This window comes from Lytechinus pictus, chromosome 3 (genome assembly GCF_037042905.1).
Source record: "Lytechinus pictus isolate F3 Inbred chromosome 3, Lp3.0, whole genome shotgun sequence".
Lineage (NCBI taxonomy): Eukaryota > Metazoa > Echinodermata > Echinoidea > Temnopleuroida > Toxopneustidae > Lytechinus > Lytechinus pictus.
The window spans coordinates 39241051-39259126 of NC_087247.1; the positions used below are offsets into that span (position 1 = coordinate 39241051).

General features: G+C 36.8%; 1 long non-coding RNA gene across 1 annotated transcript; it reads right to left on the reverse strand.

Moving 5' to 3' along the window:
* Window positions 1–5929: 5929 nt before the first annotated feature.
* On the reverse strand, window positions 5930–17425 carry LOC135153750 (uncharacterized). Its single transcript, XR_010293254.1, has 3 exons — window positions 17312–17425; window positions 11578–11699; window positions 5930–10450 (listed from the first exon to the last, which is right to left on the reverse strand). It is a non-coding gene; the product is annotated as an uncharacterized LOC135153750 (long non-coding RNA).
* Between the last annotated feature and the right edge of the window lie 651 nt (window positions 17426–18076).

An 18076-nucleotide genomic window follows, 5' to 3' on the forward strand; every position in this document is an offset into this window, starting at 1 on the left:
TCCTATCAGGCCATAATATCATCAGATTCCGCGCCCTCATTATGCATTAATAGATAAGATGTCAATTTAATAATTAAATTGCCCCTTTTGTTCATTCAGTTATTCAGTTTCAGATCACAATATCAAAATTTTTCTGCTCGCCCTTTGTGCTCGAATTATTAATGTAGGAAGATACCCTCTTCCTCATCCTTTTCATGATTTACAACACATGAATAGAGTGTCCCGTTCTAGGTCTAAATCTCGATTTTCCCGTTCGCGCTTCGCGCTCGCATCAATTGTTTAGTTATATAGCTAACATGTTCACGATTACAAAAATTGATTAAAAATTTCTATTCTTCATGTAATTTTTCAGCGAGCTTCGCGTTCGCATTATTTGATTGTTGAAATATGTAACGTCTTCATGGCTAAGTGCAAGCAGTCCTTAAAGGCACTTTTCGATCAGTTAAAAACGTATACAAACATTTTCTGCTCGCGCTTTGCGCTCGCATTATTAATGTAGGAAGATCCCCTCTTACTCATCCTTTTCATGGTTTACAAAACATGAATAGAGTGTCCCGTTCTAGGTCTTAATCTCGAATTTTTCCGCTCGCGCTCGCATCAATAATTGTTTAGTTATATAGCTATCCTGTTCACGATTACAAACATTGATTAAAATTTTCCATTCTTTAAGTAGAAATGTCAACATTTTTCAGGTCGCGCTTCGCGCTCGCATTATTTGATTGTTTAAATATGTAACGTCTTCATGGCTAACTGTAAGCAGTCTTTAACAGGTAGGCCTACCTTTTCGATCAGTTCAAAACGTGTATCAAAAGTTTCTGCTCGCGCTTCGCGTTCGTAGTAATTATTTAGTTGCAGGCACATCTTTTTCAGGATAAAAACTTTGCCCAGAATGTTCAAATTTTAGGAAAAAATACATACAATTTTTTTTTTAATTTGCTCGCGCTTCGCGCTCGCATTATAAAAAAAGGATTATGATATTACATATTTATGTTGATTTATAGAATAAAGCTAAGAAGTGACTTTTGGGACTACCCCCTTCAAAGAAACAAACAAAAATTCATCTTCGAGCGGCCGATCGGGGAAAACATGGCTGAAAAAAAAAATCCGCCCCCCCCCCTATTGGCGAAGGCTGGATCCGCCCCTGCTTATGTCTGTTTCATGAACTAGATCTATAAACTTTCTAAGTTATGATGCCAATACAACGAATACCCCCAACATGAGCAAAGTTCATTGGCCCTAAATGACATTTGACCTTGGTCATGTGACCTGAAACTCGCAAAGGATGTTCAGTGATACTTGATTGTCTTGATATACTCTTATGTCTAAGTTTTATGAACTAGATCCATAAACTTTTAATCCTATCCAGGCCGGGGGGCCTCGGAGCCCCCCCCCCCCCTCAACGATTCGCGCAATATTTTCGTCGCACGAAATTTTTTGACCGCTCGCTGACTTTTTACTTTCAAATCTTGCGCAACTTTTGAGACCAGTTTTGCGTCACCCGGGTATGCGGTTCCGAAATTACGCAACATGCATGTCAGACCAAAATTTGCCCAAAACGTGATTTCGTGTAAAAAGTCAATGCAAATTGTGTTTCAACCAAAAATCATATATGAATGATTATTTTTAGTTTTGCTAGTCTAGATGTATTCATTTTATGATGCTTATGATCTCAGAAGAGTCCCAAACAAATTTCATTGAAAAATTAATGAAAAACATAAGGTAAAACAACAACAACATACATAAAAATTGCAAAAAAAACAATGTAATACATAAGAAACTGATATCACAATGTTTTCATGTAAACTTGCTAAGAACAACACAAAGAGTTTTTCAACGGCCGAGATCTCAAGGGCCATATGAACTCCCAAAATACCCCGGCCTATACATAGGGTTAAAGTTACGATGGTGATTCAACAAATACCCCCAACATGGCCAAAGTTCATTGACCGTAAATGACCTTTGACCTTGTTCATGTGACCTGAAACTTGCACAGGATGTTAAAGTGATACTTGATCACTCTAATGTCCAAGTTTTATGAATTTGCTCCATAAAAATTTAAAGTTACGATGGAAATTCAACAAATACCCCTAACATGCCCAAAGTTCATTGACCCGAAATGACCTTTGAACTTGGTCATGTGACCTGAAACTCGGGCAGGATGATAAGTAATACTTCATCACCCTTATATGTAGTAATACTTCATTACCCTTATATGTAAGTTTAATGAACAAGGTCCATATACTTTCTAAGTTATGATGTCATTTCAAAAACTTAACCTTAGGTTAAGATTTGATATTGACGCCGCCGCCGCCGTTGAAAAAGCGGCGCCTATAGTCTCGCTCCGCAGGCAAGACAATATAAATATTAGTCAACAATGATGCATTGCATGAAAACTTCCGACAAATGAAGATGTAATTTGTGATATATCAGAACATTTTCCATAAACCAGAACTTGACTCATTGTTCAACAAACAAAGGAAAATACGTATTTTTAGTAATTTTCTAATAAAATTTTCATATTAAATTTAAAAAATCACGACAAAATATCGAAAATGTGTGTAAGCTTGGTTCTTCTCATAGAGTTCTCTTATGTGAAACAAAAATATCATAATCGGTTGGAAAATGACGAATAATTTTTCCGATTTTCATATAACTTACGCATAAAGCTGAACATTGTTACTAGAGAGTTGGCCCTATATAGCCTTGGGATATTGAAGTATACACTCTCAGCTGCATGATATCATGAAATCATGAAAATGACTACATAACCGTTTAATTATTAATTTCACAAATATGACATTAATGTGAGCAAAAACACCAGAGACATGAGTGTCATGTGTGCATTGGTATAGATTGAGAGACTACTCATGTAAAGAATGGCATTAAGGATATATATTTTAATTGTAAAGTTCCATGAAGGACGATAACTTTATCTAATCCCATTATCATTTTTGTTACCATTAATAAACACTAAAGATAACGCTCATCTGTTTAAGTTATTATTCACTCACATCATATTCCTTCCTGTGTACAGTGAACTTTTGCATCCATATCTTGCAATTCTAACTAAAAAAGAGATTGCTGAAATAAAGACAGCCCAAAACCCCCCAATAAATTCGCCTTGGTTGTTCTTGCCAAAAAAAAACAATTCGCATTTTCAATAGCAGATATTTGGATATATAGGCAACGTCAAGCCAAAATAATTCAACTACATTTAACGCCAATATTCGTATTAATTACGTTTAATAGTGGATTTTTCCAATATTTGAAAAACACACCATTTAAACTATCATTTCCATAATAAAACACTGACAAGTAATTTGGCAGTCTATTAAGGTTACAGGCTATGCACGTTAAATTCAAATGCAAAGTCCACCCCAATAACAACTTGATTTGAATAATAGAGAAAAATCAATTAAGCAAACCACTGTAATTTAATCAAAATCCAATTTGGGGCGTTAAATCATTACATGTGTTGCTTCATAAAATAACCATACGCACAACATTCGAGTATTTAAATTTAAGGGAAATGCGATTATGTAACGCATCGTTTTTGTGATTATTGTGATTATTTCGAAATCTTCTTGATTATTAATTCTATTCATTTCATCGGTAAAGTACTAAAGTATGACAATACAACAGGAATGGTAATGCGTAACTATAATTGGCTCCATGTATATCACTCTTTCGAGAAACAAAGCAAACCTTATTAGAAAATGCAATAGTCTTATTTAATATCCGAGCAGATGGAATTTTCATTATTTGTATCATCTGATTTTACTTAATTCATTTATATCCATTATTTGGACTTGGCCTTTAAACTTGATATGGACCATGGTGAAGATTGAAGGTATTCTGTATATGGACCGATGCTCTAATTTCTCAGGTAATGTTTACTATATATATCGCATATTCACTTAACTTGCTTAACAAAATGCACCAAAAAACACAAACAGATGCACCTCAAAATAAAAAAAGAGGAAAACAAAATAAGAGACAAAAAAAGAATTGGAAGAGGGTACAGGGGAAATTAACAAAATTAGAACAGGGGGAAAGGAGAAAGATGCTGGATTGAGTGAAGACACGAACCCAGTCTGTAGATGGACAGTGAAAGGAATATTGATCTATGTCATTGGCATCGCCTACGATCGAGCTTTACAAACAAGATAGTGGTCGTAAAGACCCTGTCACACTCGTAAAGAATCAGAAGCAATCCAGTAGAATTGGCTAAAACAAGTTTTGTTTCTTAATTCAGGCAATCTGATGAGGACCTTTTTTTTTTTTAAGTTTGCAAGATTTTGTCTGACCATGTGGATTTGGTGGCTCCTTGATGCCTCCAGCAGGCGACGACCGCGTCTTGAAGATGCGTGGTGTTTCCTAATAGACCTAATCTCTAAAATGAAATCAAAATGTGTAATTATTGTCATTGCGAATGTTGATGGAATTGTCAACGAATATAATTTTTTTTTTTATATTCAGACTGATTTTTAAATGTCGTTTTTTTTATATTATATATTAATACCTAGGTGAAAAGCTTGAATTGTTCATGAGAATAGATAGCGTTCATATCAGGCTCATGCAGTAACCAAGGCATCCGGAATGAACTGATAATTTATGATTATTTAGAATATGTACAGTGAATACACAAGATTGTTCCTAAAGATAAAAATACATTTAATCCGTCCGCACTTCCACTCATTCTGCTTGTAGTGTGACTAGGGTATTAGATTATGGATGGTACTAGTCGGGGGTGATCGAGTGAAGTGCCCGGGCAGGAAGCACCTGTCTCTACGCATACTAAATAAGATGTAAAGTGAGTCCCGGTGTCAATTTGGGAACCAATTTTCCAAACTAAAAGGAGTCGTTATTCAACCATTTAAAAGCTCGATGCGACACCTCATGTCGATATGGATTGATTTATACTTTGACATCTATGCGACCAAGATACCAAGGTACATAACACCCAATATTCAATTAAGTTAATTCCCATTTATGTGAACATAATTATCTACCTTTTCTATTTCAATAATAAAAAAAAGAATTAATAATTGCATACAGCATAACGACCGATAGTTTCATCAATGAAAAAATATCTGAATATCAATTCAGTATAAGCTTTTTATCTAATTATCCAAACTATTATTATTTCATCTAGTGTATTAATTTTTTTATATCATATCATTTATCGTTATCTAATAATGGGGTATTAGAAGGCGTGATAACTGAAGAAAATAAATTAATTGTTTTACATAGTCTGAACTTTGAATTGACAATTCTTGCATTTGAACTTTGCACGTATTGCAGAAAAATACAAATACAACCACGAAACAAAATATCCTCGTAACTTCAAGTTTTCACAGTCTAGTATATGAAAGAAAGACAAGCTAAAAAAAACCACACGTTTTCTCCGGTCGAAAGGGGCGGTATTTCCACATTAATTTCACCCATCAAAATTTCGTACAAATACCCCTGACAGGTCATGGTCTAAATCATTTTACGTTGCAGTCCGGGTAAACCATTCGCAAAAGCGCTAATCCAGCTCCAGTTCTGTGATAATTGCAGACAAAGCCCATCGTTTTATATTGCATATGTCTGGAGTTTGAGAATAGCCCAGAGCACTTTGGTCAGTATAGATTAGTGTCAGTGGATGGAGGCCCCCATCACCTAGCCGTTAAATCATGTATAGAGCCTGAAGGGATTGTATAATCTTACTGAGATGTAGACACATCACATAAGGTAATGGCCGTCAGATTAAGGGATGGTGATAGGAGTGAAGTCGATAGGCAGAGAATTAAATATAATGCTTGTATACAAACATGACCTCTTTGTTTGTTTTTTGTTTTTATGAACTACGACGGAAAAAAAGGTTCTGTTATGAAACACATCCTGTTTTTGACGAACACTTCACCAATTTTTTTTTTTTGTATTCTACGAAGAACCTAAAAGGGAAATTGGTTTAATTTTCGAAAGATAAATGATAGTCGCACATCGTGCTATAGGAATCGCACCTTTCAACATTTCCCTCTTGAGATACTGCGGAGCACAAAGGGTCTACACGACTCATTTTGTTCGCAAGTTTGCGCGGGAAACGACATCTATTCCCATGAGAGATGGTGCATAAAGAAATCTTGCGGTAGAACAACAAAAGAGGAGTAACTTATCCTCCATGGGGAGACAGTGTTCGCGTCGTCTGCTCAAACAAGCGAGGCGTGACATAAACTGTGACACCAAAACCCCGCCAAATTCACGACGTTGAACGTGCAGGTGTCGGTTTACTCGTCGTTCTCCCCTAAAGGGCAGTGCTGGGATAATCGCAACCCTTGATTAAAGAGCTACAAAATGGTAATTGCGTGTATGCAAGGTTCTGTGACGCATGCAATAAAAAGTAACTATATCCAGGAACAACATTTGCGGCTCTGTTAGTCGTCCTCGAATCTAAATATCCTCCACCCCTATTTAAAATCCTCGCTCTCTTCCTCCCAACCCCTCCTTTATCTTATCAAACACGCATAATACAAAACTTTTAAACTTTTAAAATCTCATGACCATATGAAATATTGGAAACTTGCAATTGTTCCCTAATTGATGCTTCATTCAGAAGATAGACACGACCCCCCCCCCATTGAAATAAAATGAATAGATAAATAGATAAAAATAAGAGGAGAAATCAACACATATAGTAAAGTATAGTTCATGTTTTATTCGCACTTTTCTTTAATAGTGTCTCGTGCAAAAAGGGTAGTAAATATAGTGCCCGGTTTCCATCTACCATTTTTTTATCATTATTATTTACTTTTCTCCGTCTTTACCTTTCTGCTTCTAATTAATTGGTGAAGACGCCGCCCAAATTACAGATTGATATCAACACCTATTCAATCATAACATGGACGAGGCACATGTCAAGCATTGTCTACATCTTTAATACCCCCTTTACACCAACGCTTCGTCCATCCAGTTCTCGTTACGTCAACGAAAAATGACAACGACTCATTTGGGAACTGCTACAGCGTACTGAGAGCATAGTGAGAAATGCTATATTGACGTGACACAGTCTGCATGATCTCCGGAGACCCTTTTCCGCTACTTGGATTTTGAAAACGTCCATAGTCTACGTAGCAGGGGTGTCGTCTGAACAGTGCATAGTAATAACGTAGTACTGACGCAGTAAGGACGTTCTTAGGACCTACTGACAGCTCCAACAACGTTGCATAAGCGTGGTAGAACGAAAAGAACGTAGCAAAAACTGTCTATGTCTACTGCACGGTTGCTACGGATATTCAGTTGTCGCTATAGCTTCGTCCTTTACACCAAATGAAGTTCCTGCTACGTTATTGAAATTGAGAAGAAAACATAATTATGACGCGGCGTGGAATTGTCAATTGCGTGCTACGCCACGTCCTTGTGAAGTTCACGTTTCCACTACTTTTATTCTGCGCGCAGATCGAAACGGTCCAGCAGATAGGGCGACTTGCTGTACCTATTTGTACGTATATAGCGCCAACTGAGTGTGGATGGACAGCGTGGTGGCCGCGTAGTGGTCGCGTCAAATCGCGTACTGGCAGTACAGTAGAAATGATATTTCACTTTTAGCTGATAAGTTTATCTGATTCTTCCGTCGATGCCATCATTTGTTATTTTCGAAACTTGGTTGATCCACCTTAAATGCATAACCATTTTTTAGAAGTTATGTGTTATCAGGCTGTTTACGGTTTCGTTGATTTTATCATTACCAGTTTATTGAGTTTCAAGACGAGATGCAGCAGGGAGTATTTTGCAATTATAGTGTTTATGTTTTTTTTTCTTTAGGCATTTCAACTTTGACTTCCGAACTGACAAAATAGAAATCATTTTCAAACATGCCGCTTAAAGAGATGTACATGTGATGTGATCGCGTCGTTGTGACTTATCGCCCTTCCATACGGTAACAAAAAATTGTAATTTGAATGAAGACTCTGGTGAAAAATAAGGCTAATTACGAATATTAAGCACGTGTGAAGACAAACTAGAACATGATTAGAATCACGAACGCTAATCACAGTCACGATTTAAATAGCAATCATCATTACAATGATTATTCAAGATTCACGTGTGAAAAGGTCCTTAGTGATGTTGAATATTGTTGTCGACTTGTCGACTGAAATAGTGATGCATAGTTTCGCTCAGCAGGCGATGCCAATCAAACATTAACATCAATATTTAAATGCACGTAAGGTATTTTTTAATGACCATGATGATGGTAGAAGCGCACCAGCCGTTGCATAATAAAAATACAAAAATCCATGAAAATACTTTGCTCTGCATAACGCTCCTACGGAAAGGCCACGTCACATAATGCCACTTTTCTGAGAAACGAGGTGCGTGCATAAATTTCATTTACCTCTTTTATATTGTTCTCATTTGGTTAAAATACGATAGACGTCGACAGACGGCACTAAGCGTTTTAATTTTGGACGTGATATCTATAGGCTGTCTAACAGCAATCTGCCTTATCTGACGAAAATTAGTTGTCAGAGTTTCCATCGCATACGACGGGGCATACGCAACCAGATATAATGACCTAGATGGGAATTAAAAATTGAATGATGTGGAAAGATAAGTTAATTGCCGAAGCGGAGATATGAGTAATTGAACATGTTGCCATGGGCTCGTTATCCTTTGTTGTCCTACCTAAAAGCACGGTATACAGACCGACGTATAAAGACTTTGTATCTTTACTATAATGGCGACATTTTAGATGACGGCGTTTGATTAACGCCAAAATGACTTGAGAGCTGTGAGATGAAAAGTTCTCTTTAAAACAAGCTACCCTCTTAAATTAATAATGCCAAGTCCGTTAGTCAGTTCAAGACCCTACTCAAAACCTACCTGTTTCATAGATGATTTACATAAGTGGGTCGGTCATTGGAGGTACACATCAGTTTTGACTACTAGTATTTAATTTGGAACGTCAGCACTCATTTAATTTTGCATAATCAATAAAGCAAAATAGATATTTGGACAGCATGAGCTCTGAACTTCAAGCAAGATTCAAAGTAGTAACACAAACAGAAATGTAGTTTATCCGTTACTTCTTTTTGATGGTGCCGCCGTGTCGGTGTTCTAATGGGAAATACTGTAGATTTCATTTTCATGCACTTCGCTGACCTTAGAATAAATTCTTCTCTAAGAATAAGCACAAAATATTGATTTATATACTACTTTGTTTCTCTTTGTTGTTTGTGCCTAGAAGCTAATGAACATCCCGCTGGAGCGCAGAAAGTGACCTTATCTTTTTCTTTTGCAACAGCCTTCATTATGACAGATTTCTCCCTTCAAATTTAGAACGAAATGACGCGTAAATTGGAAAAATCGATAAAAGTAAACTGCCCAAGCTTTTCATTTTTCCCTTCCTGCATTCTGCACAAACAGTCATCTTTTCTTTTATTTTTTTTTCATCGAAAGCCAGTCGAATCAATATACATGCACACTCACGTTCAAGTCGATACTTCTACGAATGCTTTTATTACAGAAAGGTTGCTATGGTAATAGTACATACTGGGGCACATGAACTCTATAGCTGGAGCCTGGAGGGTACATTTAGTTTCAAGTAGATTCACGATAGAAAGGAATGCCTCTAGACAGGCGGTAATAAAGACGACGAAAAGACCATTTCACCTCTTATCTCTTCATCAGCCAAGTGATACCATCTGAAAGGAAGAAAAAAAGTCGCCATAAAAACCAAATCAATGGCCATGATGGGGAAAGCTCGTGGTGTATTTAGGCATTATGAAGCCAATATGGAATTAAAGTTGCGCCCTTTCTTCTCGATTTGACTAACATATCGCCATTATGGTATAAGCAAGACAGCGAAGCGACAGAGCGTCGAAATCTAATTCAGTAAAACGCTACTTCTTGCGCATTTTGCCTTATTTTAATAAGGCAAAATCACAACCTGCATGCCACTTTCCACGCAGCGCCTTGAGCACATAATCAATGTGGATTTGGCGCTTTAGAAATACTCTATACCGGGACTCTATATCATTATTATAATAACCCCGCCAGGTTTATGTGAGTTGATGGACATGACTGGTCTCCACGACAGCGTACTATGCACCCTTTCAAACACAAGTGAACATATAGAAATCTGCATCCAAGGTTGTGAAAAATTGACGAAAACTGAGGACTCTCAATGTATTTGCAACTGACTGATCGACGGACCGACCAACCAACATACCAACAGATCAATCACAACCTGCATGCCACTTTCCACGCTGTGACTTGAGTACAAAATAGTAAATATCTTCAACACGCAACATCCACGATTGACACTGGTATATCTCAGACATGCATTATCTAAAAGAGAAAATGAAAACAAACGCGTGCATAAGAGACAGATGCCTCAAAACTTACATACTAAGGGGTCGTCAACGCAACAAGGTAAGTACAAACAGCATTCAACAGGGTTCAGCAACTGTGGCAAGAGAAGATACAGGAATATACATTTGTTGACCATTTATGATGCCATGTTGTGACCATGGAAAGAGCGCTATTAGCACCCGGGGTGTAGAGGGGGAGGTTGAAGAGGTCTAACAAACAACAGATTTGGAGGAGAGGAATAGGAAAAGGGAAGTCAAAGAAGTTTTGATTTCTCCCCATGACTCATTGCAATGCAGACGCAGGAGGGAGAGCAAGCTAGGGGACGTAAAGAAATCAGAATCATGGGCTAGTCAAATCGGGACGTCTGCATTTGCTTTCAAGACGTCAAGGCAAACTAAGATGACCTGGGCTCCACTGGATCGATGACCGGATTCTCTTTCCGGTTGCAATGATCTAGATTCCATTGAACTTTTCAGGAAAGATTGCGTCTTCCTTTGCTTCAAAATAAAGACATGCGAATGGGTGATGATGAATGTGGAGTTATCTTGCGAGTTCGGATATCCCCAGTCAAGGTACAAGCCACGTTGCTTATACAGATCAGAAACATCCGGTAAATTTCCCCTGGTATATAGGGATTATGGTAGAAAAAATACAATGTAACGACGGGATTACGTTACACTACATGCCTAGGTTTGTTAAAGCGAAGGGGCCACAAAGAGTCGAAATCAGATCAGTATAGGCCAATAGGGTTTATGTACAATTTGTAAAACTGTTCTGGGTATTATAAACCCAAGAGCATGAAAATTTAAGTAAAAGAGGCATATCTAGGTAAAACATGTCAGGTGCACTCGTGCCCCTTTGTACATTTTGACGCCGCCGGGAACTATTCCTGAAATCGAACCGCCAGTATCTTACACTGTGATTTAACGTTGAAATCGCGCCCCTTCCAAAATCTGAGCATTTGAAAGTGCACTCTTTTCAACCTTTGACAGCGGTGGCTTCATTGGTTGTTCTGAAGATTAATCTTTCAAAGGGTGGGGTCTCCTCGTTATGTTCCTGGCTTATTTCTTTTTCCCCGTTTAATGTCACATTTTCCTTTCTCACAGTTGCTTCTTTTTGGTATCCCCTCGAAGTGATCGATTTAAGCGCCCCTCCCCTTCATACACCAATGATTCCTCATCAACGAAATCCCTTGATATTCATTGGAGATTATACACTCACCTCTACAACTTGGATTGCTCCCTCTAGCCACTGTCGAAGCTTATCTCTCAGAGTTATGAACCAGACATGTCACTGCTTATAAGATGAATAACCTCTAGTTTCCATGGCTATCACATCTTGATCTGCAAGGTAAATTCAAAAGAAATAAAACGAAAGAGAGAAAGAAAGAAAGAAATAAATAAAGAAAGAAAAAAGTAAAGAAAGGGGATAAGAAATTACTCAGTCATGGTGGTATTTGACACAAGAGCATCCGAATGGAATTTACCTCACACTTTTTCACTGCGGTGTTTTGTCTCGGATATTGAACATTACTGATATTGGATCCACCCCCCCCCCCAAAAAAAAAAAAAAAAAAAGTTCGAATAAAAGAGTGGAGAGCCTCTGGCAGTCTCGCCTATATTACGCGATTCAATAGCAGCAGTGCTGACTTTGAAATAACTATCAAATAATTATTCACAAAAATACAATTCTAATTTGACCTTGATCATACTGGTTGACCTAAGACTTGTGCAAGATGATCAATGGTATTTGATTACCCATGTGTCCACATTTCATGAACTATATCCTAAAACTCTCAAAGTTATGATGGCAATTCAACGATTACCCCCAACATGGCCAAAGTTTATTGACCCTAAATGACCTTTGAACTTCGAAACGTGACCTGAAACTCGGGCAGGATGTTAAGTTATACTTCATTACCATTATGTATAAGTTTCATGAACTAGGTCCATATACTATTAAAGTTATGATGACATTTCAAAAACTTAACCTTAGGTTAAGATTTCGATATTGATTCTCCCAACATGGTCTTAGTTCATTGACCCTAAATGACATTTGACCTTGGTCATGTGACCTGAAACCAAGGCAGAATGTTCAGTAATACTTGATTACCCTAATGTCTAAGTTTCATGAACTAGGTCCATATGCTTTCTAAGTTATGATGTCATTTCAAAAATGTAGGTTAAGATTTGATGCTGACGCCGCCGCCGTCGGAAAAGTGGCGCCTATAGTCTCACTATGCAGGCGAGACAAAAATGATAATGAGTACAAGAAAGAAAAAGAAAAATATGATATCATTCTCTAATTGTGTCAAAATCTATCACAAAATCAAAATGTCAAGATTTTCGCTCGTGACTTTAGAGATAATTTGCGCGACACGCCATATTTTGGTCCCTCAATTTTAGAACTAATAAACACCGCTGTTACAACTTGGCACAGGTGGTTATGTATGATGTTAGGAATTTTAACAATCACCGCGTAATGTAAGAGATGCTAACATCATTAATTAGCGCTCGTTGAATCTCCATCAAAACACATGCAATTCGAGTTTGTAATAATGTCAAGACAAAAGCATTTGTTAACAGCAGACAATTTAAACCAAACGTGTTGAAAAGATGGACTGACAAAGCTCTCAGAAAAAAAATGACGTTTTTTGCTTGCTATCACGCTCCCTCAATGCATATGTATGAAATCATTTTCATTACATGAACTTACATTAATGTATTCACCAAGAGCCAAGAAAAACAGCAAGGAAAGGGACACTCGGATAAATATCAATGAAACTTTGTACATATGCATGAAATAGTATAGAATAACGAAAAGGGTTAATTCAAATAAACAGAGAAATATCAAACGGCTGAGTGTAACGATGATTTCAAGATGAGAATTTATAATGTTTGATAAAATATTCATTCAAAGTGATAACATACAGAACATCGACTGCCTCAATTGCATACCACCAAAGATGTAAAAATCACTGTTTTGTGAAAATTCGACTTGTAATAATTTTCTTATATTACATCCAATTCATGAGATGTTCAGTGATACGTTAAATTGTTGTTAGTTCTTCTCTACTGTGTTTGGTTATTCTCTTCTTGAATACGCTGACCAGTGTATGAAAGTAAAATGGAATTAAAAATTTTCTGGGAAAACAAATAAAATGTTTTGCTTTTTTGTATATAATTATTGTTTTTCCGTATACGGCTAAAATTCAAGAAAAGGTTAATGCACGAAAATATTGCAAAAGCAATAATTGGTGCCCATTACTTTGGTATCATCATATACAGCAAAAATTTGGGTGTTACACCATGAACCTTACCATGCATGGTTACACCATTCATGAGTCTATATCTTCTCTGGTGTAAATATTGATTCCGGGTTAGTGATGGATTGGCACCCTGTTTTTTTTTTGCAATGTTCTTCTGTATTATACCAGTTGAAAATAGTTAATATCAGGTTCCACAGCAGGAAGGAAATGTGAAAAACAATTCCGTATCCAGAACCGCATTATACCAAACGACCAAACTATTATTATCAATAGGAAAATGAAGTAATCACACTTTGAACACACCAAGGATAGCATAATGGAGTCAATTATCTCATCTAAAAAAACAGACCGATAAATTCAGCCTCGACAACTTATCAAACTGTTCTCCTTATCTCAAAAGGCCGGTTGAATTGTTTCTTGCATGTTTATGCCAAGGAGTTGCCAGCACTCCTTGCTTATAAGTGTGTATATACGTAGGGGAAGGCGGGGTAAGTTGTGACACTTTTTGCATTTTGCATGATAGAATTGATATGACTAATGATATTGTAGAAATAAGTACCTCGCCTTTAAATATGATTCTTGGGAAATCTTTTTCACCTATATACAACTTTCTACCCCCACACAGAAAGTCGTTGTGACCTTTGAAAAAAACGATGTCAAGTGGCACAACTTGTCCCATCTGTGGGGTAAGTTGTGCCACCTTCTAGGGTAAGTTGAGCCACAAAAACTACATGTACAAAATGAATGAGGGAAGAACCAGCATGTCAATATTTAATTTAAAGTCTTTTCACTTGCTAATTCTCTATAAATACTAACATTCTCTAAAAGTGAAAAGAACTGTCATGTGAATTTGCTCTTTTCTGCTTGCATATCGATGGATTTTTAAGGTTTGATTGTTTTTTTAATTTACATTACCATAAGAATTACCATGGCTCAACTTGCCCCATGTTGGCTGGCTCAACTTACCCCAGTCCGAACTTAATGCGATAATTTCACATCCACACATTTCTTATGCATTCATCATGTAAAAGACTATGACAAGAATGACGGTCCATACCTGGACTAACAATATTGTTCTTATGTCTTTATTATATGTAAAGACGTGTGTGTGTAAAAAACACTTATCTATTTCACACCCGTTTTTACTTTTTTGGCTGAAATTTGTATTTTCCCTCTACAAAAGTACTTTTTGTTTCAAAGGTGAAAACAATGTGGTGGGGTTAAAGGTTATGTAATGGGTCATCAATACATGACACCACCATAATATCTGACTCATTCATTTTTGGCCTTGGGCTGGTGGCTCAACTTGCCCCTATGCTCAACTTACCCCGCCTTCCCCTACATTGCGGTGTTGTTAATACCAATGCTTCAAGTTCAAACCGTGGACAATGAAGACGGGAAATTCTTTTGATCCAGTGTAAACTCAAGGGTAATAGGTTCGAGTCCAAGAATGACACAACCACGCCCACAAATTTAGAATAAAAACGTGATCCTACAATATCAAATTTTCAATACTGTGTGACAAAGAATGATTTTATTTTTTAATGCATTATAAAACCTTAAAAAACATGTCTAAGCCCAAAATAATATTGCGGAACATTCAAAAGCCTCTACGTATCAATTAGAATGTATTACATGAAAAACGAAATGATATACTAGTTACTACTCTCACAAAAGTTGATTTTTATGAACCACGAGAGAGTTTAATCATAACGAGCGCATGATCTCGAGTCATGGTTTTAGAACATGAGTGGAAGTCTGTTCCAGGTGAGAATAATCACCGACAACACCATATAGTCTACCATACGACGATGTCATTTTAAAAATATCACACTTATTAAACTTACCGAGGAGAAAAGGATAGCTTTGCATCACTCAATTCGAACAAAAATCTGATGATCCGATTCAGGCAACAACATTTATCATGACAGACTAGTAGCTGCCTTTATCATCGACATAGTCATTGATGTACGTGAACTTATATACAACATGACTGTTGTCATTTTCATTTCACGTTGGATGGAGCATAGAGCTATGGATGGAGTATGATATTACATGTACGGCTTGACAGACGTATTACAACTAAAAAAGCATGTTCGTGAGCCAAGTCAACAAGAATAGGCCAGAATGATCAGTATATACTTTCTTTGTACAAGTGGTGAAGTGTTTGCTCAAAAGCTCAAAATCGAAACAGAAAACAGGACGATTATATCAACAATGTCGTCCGGTGCGAGCTATTTCCAGTTCAATAAACTATAGTCTTCTACTGGTCCTTCTTGTCATCATCTTCATCGTCCTCGTCATTGGCTTCTACCTCGGATTCTACACTCTCTTCTTTTCCTTCTCCATCTTCCTCCTCCTCTTCTTCTTCTACTTACAGTTCTTCAAGAATTTCATCTTCTATTTATCCTTCCCCGTCATCCTCTTCATCTTCTTCATCATCTACTTATCAGACTCCTCCTTTATCACCATCCGGATTCCTAATCTCCTCTTCCTCCTTTCTCCTTTTCGCCACTAAAATATATTCCTATTTACGTATACGACGACACCACGATTTTCGAAAAAAAAAACCATGATTTTGTTAATTTCATTTTGGACAGAAACGAATCATTTTCCCAGACACACAATGCTCAGCTAACATGAATAATGTAATTAGTTTTGAAAACCTGATCTACGTCATTTTAGCATCGTTATATGTTTTCATTTCATTTTAATTAACTTATGCATTAAATGATGAGATAGACAACACCTGACCTAATAATATCGAAAAGGTGCGTGGGTTGTGAAGATGAGGAAAATCGAGGATTGGCGGTGTTTATCACTTTTTATAAATATCGCAGTAAAGAAAGGGATTAATATTCGCATGAATACCCTCGATGATCTGGAAAATAAATGAAAAATATGATACAAACTAAAAAGTAAAATGTGTTTTACCCCTCAAAAAGTCCAGCAAATATTGAAAATGCGTATCGCGGGACATGATTGTTAGGAATATAAATCTTGCTGAACATTCTCGAAGATAACAGAATCTACCAGGTGTACCCAAACTGCACGTAAGACTGCTTTCAAAGGACACGGAAACGATTTCCACTATTTTCATGGGAATGAGAGATCATATTAATCATAAATTAACTCGATGGATTCTGGATAATGTACAGTCTGTTTCATGCCTCCGCTATTTCAAGATCTAAAATAACTTCGGTATAAGTCCTTCATTGACATTCCATGCATCGTTTTAGACAATGAAAAAAATATATAAAGCCTAGAATCAAGTGCTCAGTCAAGTTTGAGTTTATTTTATGGGGAAAAATCATTTTCTAGTATGCCCTGAATACTGAAATTTCCTAAACCTTTGTCATGATGAACACTGAAAGAGAAAATCGTCTAAAGACGGTATAGGCGGCATTTTACTTGATGTGTATGAAAAATCGTAAGATCTTATACAATGAACACTTTCTTTGTCAGAAGTCATAGCGCTCTTCAATACTACTAGTAATGCCCGGTAGTAATGCAGCAACAACAATTAAACCAAAAATCAACTCTTTTCTGACGAAGATCTTGGCGTTCTTACGAAATTCGTAAGAATGTCTCTAGAATCTCTTCTAGGAATATCTACGAACTCTCACATCTGTTTTACAAACACGAATGTTCATGTCAGATGAACATTGGTCACAGTATATACATTACCATATAGGGTGGGTATCCACTTTATGTCGATCCGGCTCCGGATTGATCTGACAGATTCCGTCTGAAAAATCAAATGCATCCGTGAACAGCTTCTAAACAAAAAGCTTCAGGGTCTGTATGCATAAAAAGACAAAATAAATCGAATTGATGGTGACTCAAGATGAATTAAAAAATGCGCCAATTATTAATGAGAACTTTCTCGCGACAGGAAATAATGATGATAGGTGCTGGGGAGAATTATACTCAGTCTATCACTGATGACAGTCAACCACATATCAAATGGGCCCATCTTCAGCAAACACTATCGAAATCTAGGTCAGTGCAAGAACATATTTTTTTTAATTGTTTGTTTTTGTTTTCTTTCGAGTGATTTTAATTTCCATAATCTGTACTTGAAAAAGCATACCTTTAATTTCCTTCAAACATTCGTTTGTACTATTTTTTAAAAATCTACAACATTATCGAATCTTTAACAATAAGGCAAAATCGAAAGAATCAATAGATTGTGTCATCAGTAGTTGGACTTTTGTCATTCGAGTATTATCAAATCACTTAAAATTTTCATTTCAAACCAACCAGGACAGATTGTTAAAACCCGACCCTTATTGTTTAGAAGACACCTTCGCAGTTTTTTCATCCATGATTATTTCTTTGTTTATTGGTCCTCAGGTATAAATATAAGCAACTATGTACCCGACAACAAGAGTTTTATACCAAGGACCAGGAACATACTATCTTAGACAAAAGATCAATAGGTCTAATATT